Genomic DNA, 12,185 nt, shown 5'->3' with positions numbered 1-12,185 from the left:
TGGTCTGCTTATGGTAGGCTAATTCCAGCAAATTTCAACCAAGCAAGAAACCTGACCATCTCCAATTTTTTTCGAAAAAATATATTCCTCAGGGGATGGGAAATGATGAAAAATGCGCCTATATTTAAGCCCCAGCCTTCAGCCATTTTCGAGGGAGAGGGGGAGAAAGAAACTGGTCGAAATGTGACCCAGTCGTTTCGGGCTACTTTGCGGGCTTCTCAATTGAGAACTATGCGGTTCTAAGAGCAACAACTTTTTTTCAAATGCTCACTACTACATGGACAACTCACTTTCTTCTTCCTACTGAAACTTTTTTCGTAAAAAAAAAATGGCAAAGTCGCAAGAAAACGCGAAAAACGTTGTTTTTCGGAGCCTTCCTGTACTGACACCGTTTATCGGAGAATAATGAAACAGACACCATTCGTTTCGTCATTGCATACCCTATCTGTTGATACCATTTTCATTGTTCTAGAGTTAATGTGCTAGAAGCAGATTGTAGTAATCCCACAGGCGGTATTGCGATTTAGCTGTATTTCGGCGGGCACTAGCAAAAAATTCTCCGGCTAGGATTATAACGAACCGCGGAACATCATACACGAATGCTCTTTTTGAGAAGTACTGCCATGACATCAAGAGCATTCACATCAGAAATGCCACGGCAACGCCCAGGGCAAACGGCCCAGTGGAGAGATACAATCGCTTGATCACTCCGTCCATTTCGAGCCTTACCATGGATCCCGACGGCAAGGACTGGGATAAGACCATACCTCAAGTGCAATGGGGAATAAACACTACATACAACAGGTCAACGAGAACGTCCCCATTCAGCTTACTGTTCAACTATGTACCGCGAAACCTGACGGGCGACCCTGTACGAGAGACGCTCAAGGAAGAGCTAGATAAGGAGACGTCAGAAAGATGAGCACAAGCGGCCGAAAACATTGAGAAGGACCAAAGGTACCAGCAAGGCCTCTACAACAAGAAGCGCAGCCCAGCGCCCGAGTACAAAGTGGGAGACCGGGTACTGATTGAAAGAGAACCTCCCGCTACTGGAGAATCCAGGAAACTCTGCGACAAATACAGAGGACCGTATGAGGTCATTGAGAAACTGTCACATGATCGATACCGAATTCAATCCTTGCCCGAGACTGGCCACAAAGGTTGAAGCTACAAGGGCATTGTCCCGGTAGACAAAATGAAAAGGTTCGACATTTCACAAGGTGACTTCGTAAGTCCGATAGAGTCGTCCGATGATGACGAGCAGGAACGAAGACGCTCTGCGAGACTGTCCCAGATGATGAAAACTTAAGCTTAATTTGTTCGATCGGGTCGATCGAAAGAAAAGGATGGCCGAATATAGGCAAAATACAAGACTTAGTTTCGGTTTCACGCTTATAGTCACCTGCCGACAGAATGACTGTTGGCAACCATGCTACAGAGAGAACATACACTTCCCAAGGAGCAACGAACAGAACATGATCACACGCAGCAATGCTCTATGCATACTCTAAGTTAACCTACTCCTACATATATGTGTGTGTAATGCGAGACAAAATAAACCCTTCTCGTTTGAAGCCTACAGTATTTTAAAACCACCGAAGTTCAGGAACTGTGAAGTCGTGGCCAACGAGGCACCTATACTGAAACTCTCAGACTTTTTCTGAGCATTTAAGAAGAATAATGATCATGCCATCTTGCAGGAGCTGAAGTCGAGGATTGACGCGCTAGTGGGCACCGAAGAATGGGAATGTGACGACACAGTCGTAGGCGACAGCACCTCACCTGCAGTAGCCGATTGTATTTTGTATTACGTCACAGGTTTCATAACCCGAAAAATTAAGAGGCTGAGAAGTTGTTCAAAGTGCATTAGTGCCTTAACTGTTCACGCGTCACAGGTGCCAGAAGCGGCACTCACAAATGTCAAGAGCAGAGGTGGACTGCAGCATCCCAACATGGAACTGTACGTGATCTTGAGGGCTGCAGAAGACTATTTTTCTGTCCATGCAAATGAACAGACAATTTCTTGGGACATGATCGAGCACGTCCTTAACATGTGCACACTGACGTTTCCCTGTGATGCTCACAAAACCGAGTGCTGTCAAAGATCCTGCAGTAATGCATCAATATTGCAAACAAATGAATGCAATGGACAAAAAAAGAGACCCGTGAAAAGAAGAAAAGTGCACACTTTTGCACAATGTTGACATTTTCGCTTGAGTGTTCTGCCATGCAGCGGAGAAAATAAATAAACTTGTACTTTGAATATTTCGTTTGAACTGCTGTGGATTCGAAAATAGTTTGAAAATAGATATGCGTGCACCAACAAAGTTGCTCTCGACAAAACAATAAAGAACAAAACATGACACGATGGCTGGAATAAACACCGTCCACAGCATCAGATCTTTGTCATGATTACTTTAGCTGGCGCGGATACACACGCGGAAAGTAGCTATAAATGTTGGCAGTTTAATCATAAGCTCGAGCCAGTGTCAGCCTCTATCGTTGCTTGCTACCCTTTTAAAATGCCGGCTTCCGTGCACGCATTTACTTCAACGTGCTCTTCCCATCCCACGCCCCTCAGCCCACCATTCTTCGTGCCATCTAGTGAGAGCTGCGGAAAGGCGGAGGCGAACATTAGGAGGCCGGCCGGGCACCGGGAGCTTCCTCACCTAACTATACAGGGTGTTCCATTTAAGATTGACCCCACCTTTAAAAAATAATGAATCATCGCAGAAGAATGAAACCAAGTGCATAGTGTTACCAGTGACCTGGAGCATTTAATAGTATTTTTTGTCGTGCAATTAACTGATTAATTAATTAATTTAATCTTCTAACTTTTTAATTAGGAGGATCACAACGGAGATGTCAACTGCGAAGTTTTGGGCGTTGACATGAGAAAGCGAATGCAGTGTGTTGCAACTCTCTAGCTCATACGAGTCTTTTTTTCCCGGGCCAGCAGAAAGGGCCCGGAGTTCCGAAACTAAGACGGAATCAGTTTCCGTCGCGCGAAAACAGCGCTTGATTGCAGCGCTTTCTCACGGCCGCTTGACGAACAAGCATTGATGTCGTCCGTCCCGCCTATGCTGTTATCTGTCACGGGTGCGGGGACACCAGCGAGGTCACTGCGGCGCTTTATCTCTTGATTCTTTGCTTTTTAGGCGCGAAGCGACACAAAACACGGGAAGCGGAAGATATCTGCTCACGGCTTACCTTGAACCACGAGCGCGAGACTATTAAATCGATAAGAAAGAAAGAAAAGCTGTGGGCTATGAAATTTATGAAGCCGCTTCAACGCCCACAACTTCACAGTTGACATCTCCGGCGTGATCCTCCTAATTAAAAAGTTAGAAAATTAAATTAATTAATTAATCAGTTAATTGCGCGACAAAAAATACTATTAAATGCTCCAGGTCACTGGTAACACTATGCACTTGGTTTCATTCTTCTGCGATGATTCATTATTTTTTAAAGGTGGGGTCAATCTTAAATGGAACACCCTGTATATATCTCAACTCAGCAAGGTGGTCCGGACACCATCACCGATTTCAGTTGATAAAATATATATTGTACCGCAACATGCATGCACATAGGAGCAATAAATATTTTGGCTCTATGTGTTGTGGTCCGCCAGAAAAAAATTTTTTTAAAATCACTAGACGGCAGAGCTTTCTGACGGAGCGACTTTGACATTTTATTCCTCACCAACGGACGGTCCTAAACTATAGATTTTTTTTGCGCAATATGCCAGGTACAACAGCTTCCAGCCTGCGTAAACAGCACGGGTCAATTCTGTTTCGACCTTCAATTAAAAATCGCCAAAGTTGCCACAAAGTTCAGATTTTTGTCGTATTTGTCTTTACGCTGTACTCCTCCTATGCATGCCATCGAGATATATGAAGTACTGGCGTGTAGGTCGAAAGCGTGCCCTTTAAATTGATATCAAATTCGTGTGTCTGTACCATGCCCCCTTTTGGTGAGGCGGTGTAGCGTTCAGCTATGACCTCAAAAATTTGGTTTTTTGGACTCTCGTTTCACAAAAACCCCACCTCCGATTTCCTTCATATTTCGTAGTTATATAGCCCAGGTTATGGCCTACATGTATACGCAAAATGGAAGGTTCCCTCTCAACACAACTGGGAATAACGCGCAACGAACGTGGTGTGCGGAGCACACGATATACATCTACTCTGGGAGAACCACGCCAGAGAGTTAACATGATTATTGGCGTCTGCGATTTCCGACGTCTCCAGCCTTGAATGACAGAGCTCAGGATGCAGACCTACCGCAAATCGCGAGCTAGCAATATACTTTGAGTGTTTCTGGCTCGTTTTTCCCGCAGTCGATTTTCAATGCCATTCACGTGAAGTCCAGCGACGTTCTCAGTTGGTGATTTCTGTTTCCGACATGAACACCAAGTACAGTGGGGATTGCGTGTGCTGTGCCGACTCTGCGGTACAACGGTAGCCATCTCAAGCCAAACAATCGAGAGACCCTTTTGTTATTAGAAGCAAGTTCTCTAGAAACATAACAGGCCTCAAAGAAGGAAGAATGAAATGCAGTGCGAGCGGCCGTTGGAATCCAGTCTTGCCGCATGTGGACTAAAAAAGTGGAAAGAGATGGACGCGTGCTCTTTAAATTGATGTCAAATTTGCATGTCTGTACGTTCCTCCCCTCCTCGTCAAGGCGGCGTAGAGTACAGCCAGGCTACCAAAAATGATATTTTTTTTACTCTCGTTTCTCAAAAACCCCACCTCCGATCTCCTTCATATTTTGTACTGACATAGCCCAGGCTACGACCTACATGTTTCCGCGAAACGGAAGGCTCCCTTTCAGCACAATTCAAGGTAAGACACAACAAATTGGGAATGCCGCGCAGCTTGATGCCTTGAACCGTGACACCATCAAGATGTAACCGCGTGCAGTAAAACAGAACTATACACGTTTTAAGCACTGACTAATCAAGAACTGGTTTATTTGTATACAATATCTTCCAGAAACACGACAATCCAGATCACGTAACTTCTGAGGTATAACCTGGCTAGACACCGCCGTTAGTGTTCGTTTTCTACTCTGGCTATTTTTCGGAAACTCTGGACATCTTGACAGTGACGTGTCCATCTTCTTCCACTTTTTTCGTCCACATGTGGCAGGACTGGATTCTGACTGCCGCCCGCACTGTCTTCTATTCTCCCTTTTTCGAGGCCCTGCATGTTTCTAGGGAACTTGCTTCTAATAACAAAAGCGTAGTTCTTTCGATTTTTTAGCTGAAGATAGCTACCATAGCAGCGCATAGTCGGCACAGTACAGGCGATTCATACTGTACTTGATGTTCATGTCGGAAACACAAGCCACCGACTCAGAACGTCGCTGAACTTCACGTGCACGGTTCTGAAATTAGAATGTGGGAAAAACGAGTCAGAAAGACTCAAAGTATATTGCTAGCACACGATCTGCGGTAGATCTGCATCCTGGGCTCTGTCATTCAAGGCCGGAGATGTCAGCAATAGCAGACGGCAATAATCCTGTTAACTTTCCGATGTGGTTCCGCCGAACGAGATATACATCGTGTGCTCCGCACACCACGTTTGTTGCGCGCTATTCCAAGTTGTGCTGAGAGGGAACCATCCATTTTGCGTACACATGTAGGCCACAGCCTGGGCTATATAACTACAAAATATGAAGGAAATCGAAGGTGGGGTTTTTGAGAAACGGGAGTCCAAAAGACCCAATTTTTGAGAGCATAGCTATACTCTACACCGTCTCACCATAAGGGAGCAAGGTACAGACATGCAAATTTGATATCAGTTGAAAGAGCACGCTTCGACCTACACGCCGGTACTTCCTATATTTCGATGGTGTGCATAGGAGGAGTACAGCGTAAAGACATATATGATCAAAATCTGAACTTTGTGGCAACTTTGGCGATTTTTAATTGAAGGTCAAAACAGAATTGGCCCGTGATGTTTACGCAGGCTGAAAGCCGTTGTGCCTGACATATCGTGCAAAAAAAATCTATAGCCTGGGACCGTCCGCTCGCGAGGAATAAAATGTCAAAGTCGCTCCGTCAGAAAGCTCCACCGTCAATTTCTTTCGGATTTTTTTGCTGGCGGACCACAACACATAGAGCCAAACTATTTATTGCTCCTCTGTGCATGCGTGTTGCTGTACAACATACATTTTTTTCAAAAGAAATTGGTGATGGTGTCCGGACCACCCTGCCTGAGTTGAGATGGAATCACCCATATATCTTACACCGTGGCTCTGGCAGTACTGTTTACAACTTAGAGTGTCGGCCTATGAATGCAACATTTGATGACGGTTACGCCCATTTTGAGTTGCTGAGCTCAGGGTGACTGAAGACATATTCCTGCATTTCTTAAGAAAATCGTGCAAGATGTGCATATCCCAACAACATAAAATTACTTGCGTAGTATGTACGCGTGACACCGAAGCAACACTTGGGCAAAACAGGCTGCTGATAGAGCTGGACAGTGTCCTCCCACAGGTCTGTAAGAGCAGCTTCAGTACCAGAAACAGAAACAGAAACGAAATAGAAAAGCTGGTGTCAGAATCTTATAACGGAAACTAAAATATAGCAGTAATGAGAATAGAAACGATAACAAAAATACGTCCGTTACCCTTCCCTGATTCACAGCTCATATATCGTAGGTAGTATGCAATGGTTATGGCTTTTACCTTTATGTACCTGAAAACACTTTGGTGTTCCACATATCTTAGGCCGCAATCACACTGGTTATACAAACACTCAAAACACATTTAACGTGCATGCAAACATATTTTGTGTACTATTCATAATCGAGTGGTCACACTGACGACACAAAACATGCCTTGGAAGAGTGTTTGATGCTTGGCTTGTTTCACAAAACAAGACTTTCAACATGAACGACAAACACAACTCGCGGTAGCTGGTCACACTGGCCATATGAGGCCGCTTATACAGTCGAACCTCGTTAATTCGAAATCGCTTATTTCGAAATTCTGGATAATTCGAACTTGTACATAGGTCCCGTCCAACACCTATGCATTCCAATGGAATGGCGAAAAACTTCCTACAATTCGAACTGGTGAACGGACACGATGGCTAATTTGAACCGATATTTTCCCATGTGGCCTGCCCCATCTCCAACTCCCACCACCTCCTGAACGCTGACCCTGACCCGCAAGTGCTGCCCATGACGCATCAACCCTTTTTCCACGTGTTCCATAGGCACTGACCTCCTTACGGCAGCCAAACTGAAAGGCAGGGGACACGCAATCGGCATAATCTCCTTGGGCTCCCTCCTTCCCTCTTTCTCTGTTCGCTCTTTCTCGCCTTGCCACCACCGTCGACCCCGTGAATTGTGCCCACAGTGTGCGCCAGCGGCAGTCGGTTCCTTTCATGCATGACCTTGTGGACATGAAGATTTTTTTTGCCAACGCACCTTTTCGTCACCATCACCGGCACCATGGCGAAAACGGGGAACAATTCGTCAGCAAAAGACCTGGAGACCAAGGTACAAATTCTGCGAGAGGTGGAACGCGGCGTGATATCTACCGTATTTACTCGAATCTAGGCCGACAGTTTTTTCGGAAAAAGCGGGCACGGTTTTGGGGGGTCGGCTTAGATACGAGGATTTGGCTCCTCCGTAGTGCCATCGTCATCACGCGTCATACGCATCGCCGCCGCCGCCTACCTGAGACGCGCGGGGCGCACGTGACTTTGTTTTCATTGCATCTGTGGCGTGGTTTCGAAACGTGGTGACTGTCTGCGACAACTTCTCGCCTTGGACTGTTCTGGCTATGGCCCCGAGTACGCGATGCCATTACACAGCCGCGTTTAAGCGGAAGGTTGTGCTAGCGGCGGAGAAGTCGTCGAATTTTCAAGCGCAAAGGGATTTCGGCGTAGACGAGAAGAACGTGCGTCGCTGGAGGAAGCAGCGTGATCAACTGTTCAGCTGTCGGGCAGCAAGAATGGCGTTCACGGGACCACGGGCCGGTCGTCATCATGAAGTGGAAACAGAGGTGGCAGACTTCATTAGGAAACAGAGGGCAGCCGGACTTCCAGTTACGACGGAAATAATCCAAGGAAAAGCAAGAGAGGTGGCGAAGGCACATGGCGTCTCGAGGACCGTGTTTAAGGCCAGCAGGGGTTGGCTGCAGCGCTTCATGAAGAGGTTTGGCTTCAGTTTGCGAAGACGAACGTCCGTTTGTCAAAAGTTGCCAGTGGACTTTGAGGAGAAATTGGTCCAGTTCCAACGCTACATAATCAAACGGCAGGAGAAAGGCTACCTTTTGGGACAGATCGGCAACGCCGATCAAACCCCAGTTTATTTTGATATGCCGATGGCGTACACTGTGAACGAAAAAGGGGCGAAAGAGGTGAAGCTGCGGTCAGCGGGATACGAGAAGCAACGGTCAACAGTGATGCTCGGCTGTACCGCCGACGGACATAAGCTCCCCGCATACATCGTGTTCAAGCGGAAGACCATGCCCAAAGAGGTCTTCCCGAAGAACGTGATTGTGCGCGTCCAAGAGAACGGCTGGATGACAAGCACAATGGTGGAAGAATGGGTAAGGCTGGTCTGGCAGCGGCGACCAGGTGCTCTGCTGTGCCGGGAGTCCCTCCTGGTCCTCGACTCCTACCGTGGACACCTCACAGACAACGTAAAGGACGCACTATCGGCGGGAGGGTCCGATGTCGCCGTCATTCCGGGAGGCATGACCAGCCAGCTGCAACCATTGGATGTGGCCATCAATAAGCCATTTAAGGACAGGCTCCGCAAGTATTATACGGACTGGCTTTGCGAGCAGGACCACCAGTTAACACCAACGGGTCGGATAAAGCGTGCGTCGCTAGGGCAGGTAGCGAGCTGGATCGCCGCTGCGTGGGACGACATCCCGGCTGAACTTATCGTGCGCTCGTTTCGAAAGTGTGCAATTTCGAATGTGCTGGACGGCAGCGAAGACTGTGCGTTGTGGGAAGAAGAAAGCGATAAGGAGCTGAGCAGCGACGACGACGATAGGGACTAAACATACAGCGGCATGTACATAGATGTAAATAAATAGTTTTGATTCACGTATCCGTCGGCTTACATTAGGGGACAGTTTTAATTTTTTTTAGGCATGTCGATTTTCGGGGGTCGGCTTAGAATCGAGGCCGGCCTAGATTCGAGTAAATACGGTAAGACCGAAATCGCGAAGAAGTTCCAGGCCATATGACGTGTATCTCGTGGGAGCGGTCCATATTCTGGCAAGCTCGTGGAAGACCGTGAAACCTGAAACTATCGCCAATTGCTTTCGAAAGTGCGGTTTCTGCGCACCCTTGGAGGACACTGCGAGCGTGGAACAGATTTCTTCCGATTACGACAACCGCCTCATGGTGAAGCTTGTTTCAACGTGCCGGAGGGAGTTACCTTCGAAAGTTATGTCAAAGCGGGCGAAGGCGAGGACACATCTGGGCCGTTAACTGACGCTAATATCGTCGAGTCTGTGCGCTCCGACCGGACTGAGCCTGAAGACCCTGCTACAGACAGTGATGATTAATTGGCTGAACAAACCAGTGAGCCGGTGTCGATACCGAGTGGAAGTAGCATTGGCACTAGATGTGACACGGCGCTACTTTTCCAGCGAGGAAAACGCGGACGCTGCTCTCAAACTTTTACAGAAGCTGTAAACCACGTTGACTGAATCGCGTTTCAGGAAGCGCGTGTAGACACAGATAACAATTACTTTGTGATGTAAAGGTATGTTATCTCTTCTGTGAATTATTCTCTTGGTGAATTCTCATCTCTTCTCTGCCGATTTTATGGCTTTGAGGATTTAATGTGAACTGCGCTGCATGACAGAACATCAAGGAACGTAAGCGAAGAGCACACTCGCAAGGCTTAGCCTCGCAGGCTGCAACGCATCTGACGTGATTTGCGCTCACCCTGCACTTACTGCCGTTATTCAGTGGGCCTCCCGCTAGGTCGAACTCCGCTTTATTCGAGCAAAAGTACGGTTCCCGTGGAGTTCGAATTAACGAGGTTCGACTGTACACTGACATCACTACTTGTCATCGACCCAGTAACCAATCAGGGGCCAAGACAGCAGATGTAGCATGCAGCAGATTACTGCCTACACTGCCGATATATTCCTTCAACGTACAATATTTACATATTTTTATTGTCGATGTTTGTTTGTGCGGCTTTGAGAACGTCAACACCACCAGAAGAAAACACATCACACAGTGAAAACGTAAGTCCAAATCGAGAGGCGTAATTTTGAAAGCAGCAAAGTTCTTCGTTCCTCTATGGCGTCTGCTGCTACGATATTTACTGCTACGTGATACAGTTACTGATACGTGGGCTACGTGTTACATACGCAGCTTCGGCAGCAAGTATGCAAACACATGCGAATAACTGCATTGTATTGATTGCGTAAGATTGCAAATAAATATGTTTATGTAAATTTGCACCAAAGACCACCGATACATGTCGACTCCCAACTGTCCGTCCACTAGCATGATGAGAAGTCACTCCCTGGAGGACAGTATTGTTGGTACGGTTGACATGACAGCTTGTTAGACTTGCTGCCTTACACACATGTTCTATATGCTTAAAGGGTGCATAGAATCTTTCTCAAGATGTGAATCTGATGTGTGTCATCATGTGGCAAAGATGGATACATCTGCCATCTTTTCAGCACATACCTCTTGATGATGTCCAGTACTGCAGTTGAAGTTTCATGAGCTTGAGCTTTTCTTCATGAGATTGTGAGCAGAGGTCTACCACAGCTTTCCTCATATTTTCTGTGTGTAGCACTGCACGCTGCTCCTGCAGTTTCCGACAGGTTTCCAGTAGCAGATCCTGATCTGAATGGCCCCTTCTTTGGCACAACCACAGCTGGCGCACAAAAGTTATGTCAGCAATCATATGTTCTAACTACAAGAGTCTACATGTTTCTATCCATATCAGGGTACACACACTGCATGTGAATAATCTTTTGGTATGTGTTGGATGCAAACTGCACTTCACTGAGTCAGGTGAGTTTGATTCAAAGTATACATCTAGTGGTTTATATTAGAGCTGGGCGAACATTCAAAATTTCGAAAACGAATCGAATAGATTATTTGAATGGTATTTGTAACAAATTTTGTCTATTCAATATTTTCGAATAATCTTCGAATATTTCCTGAATATAGTTCCTGTGCTGCACACTCCGTTGGCGCGTTTCGCCTCGGTCGACATCACCATCATCAGCATGGTGGGTGCGTGCATTCAATACGGAAGTCTTGCGCTGCCACAGTGTCGTTCATATGGAGGACGAGGGGATGCTTGACAAGCCACCATCAGAAAGGAGAAGTGCCACATAAATGTACTGTGACTACTCCAAAACCACCGGAACATGTAAAACATGTGCCGCAGCACTACACACGCTGACGAGCTCAATGTTGTGTCTCGTTAACCATTGAAGCGGTCAAGATCGGCTCTCAACATTTATGAGAAGGAGAAAGAAGAGTGCAAAGACACAAAGAAAGATAACTGACATGATGCAGCCCAAAGATAGACTCCTGCACGAAGGAAAGAGGCACTAGACGCTAAAGCTAAAGTTGCACGGATGATTGCAATCGACTTGCAGCCATCCTCCCAGCATCAAGTGAGCGTTTCTCTGTGTCGGGAAATATGTTACTTTACAAAGAACTTCACTCAGCCCACGTTATGTACAGCAGCTTGCTTTCCTGCATGACAACTTATAGTGCTTGTGATGCATTCCTATCTAAGTCTGCAAGCACAGTTCTGCTACATACACGTGGTCTCACGTAACATGTCAAAAAATTATATTTAAAAATCTACACGTCGGAAAATTATGGGGTCAACGGTATTCGCCTTCAGAGAGTTTTTGCCATCGTGTGAGGACACTTTTATGAATTTTTCACCATGAGAAATTTAATTTTCCGAATTAAAGTCCGGAAATTGCCTAGTCAACCTAACATTTTTTCGACAGATTGGGGAAGCACAGGGCGGGTTTAGCAAACCACGGAAAAATTTATTTCGTGGCACAAAAGTCAGGAGCGGTAAAAAATTGGGATAATATCCCATTTCGGGCCTCGCAAATTGGCACTTGCCTTTCGCATCCTGCCAGAGCGCTCCGGGTAGAGACGCATAAAAAACAGTAGCCTCATCCCTTCGCAATCGGCCCTTCAT

General features: G+C 46.4%; 1 long non-coding RNA gene across 11 annotated transcripts in view; it reads right to left on the bottom strand.

Annotated features, from left to right (window-relative positions):
- The window catches only part of LOC135378421 (uncharacterized), a 42,442-nt gene that overhangs the window by 14,798 nt on the left and 15,459 nt on the right, over window positions 1–12,185 (bottom strand). For all 11 annotated transcript variants that reach the window (XR_010418380.1, XR_010418378.1, XR_010418381.1 and 8 more), the window contains one exon: window positions 10,691–10,883. This is a non-coding gene — a long non-coding RNA (uncharacterized LOC135378421). The remainder of the gene's footprint in view (window positions 1–10,690; window positions 10,884–12,185) is intronic.

The sequence above is a fragment of the Ornithodoros turicata genome, chromosome 1, assembly GCF_037126465.1.
Source record: "Ornithodoros turicata isolate Travis chromosome 1, ASM3712646v1, whole genome shotgun sequence".
In the NCBI taxonomy this organism is placed as follows: domain Eukaryota; kingdom Metazoa; phylum Arthropoda; class Arachnida; order Ixodida; family Argasidae; genus Ornithodoros; species Ornithodoros turicata.
This window is presented reverse-complemented; position numbering and strand designations above follow the sequence as displayed.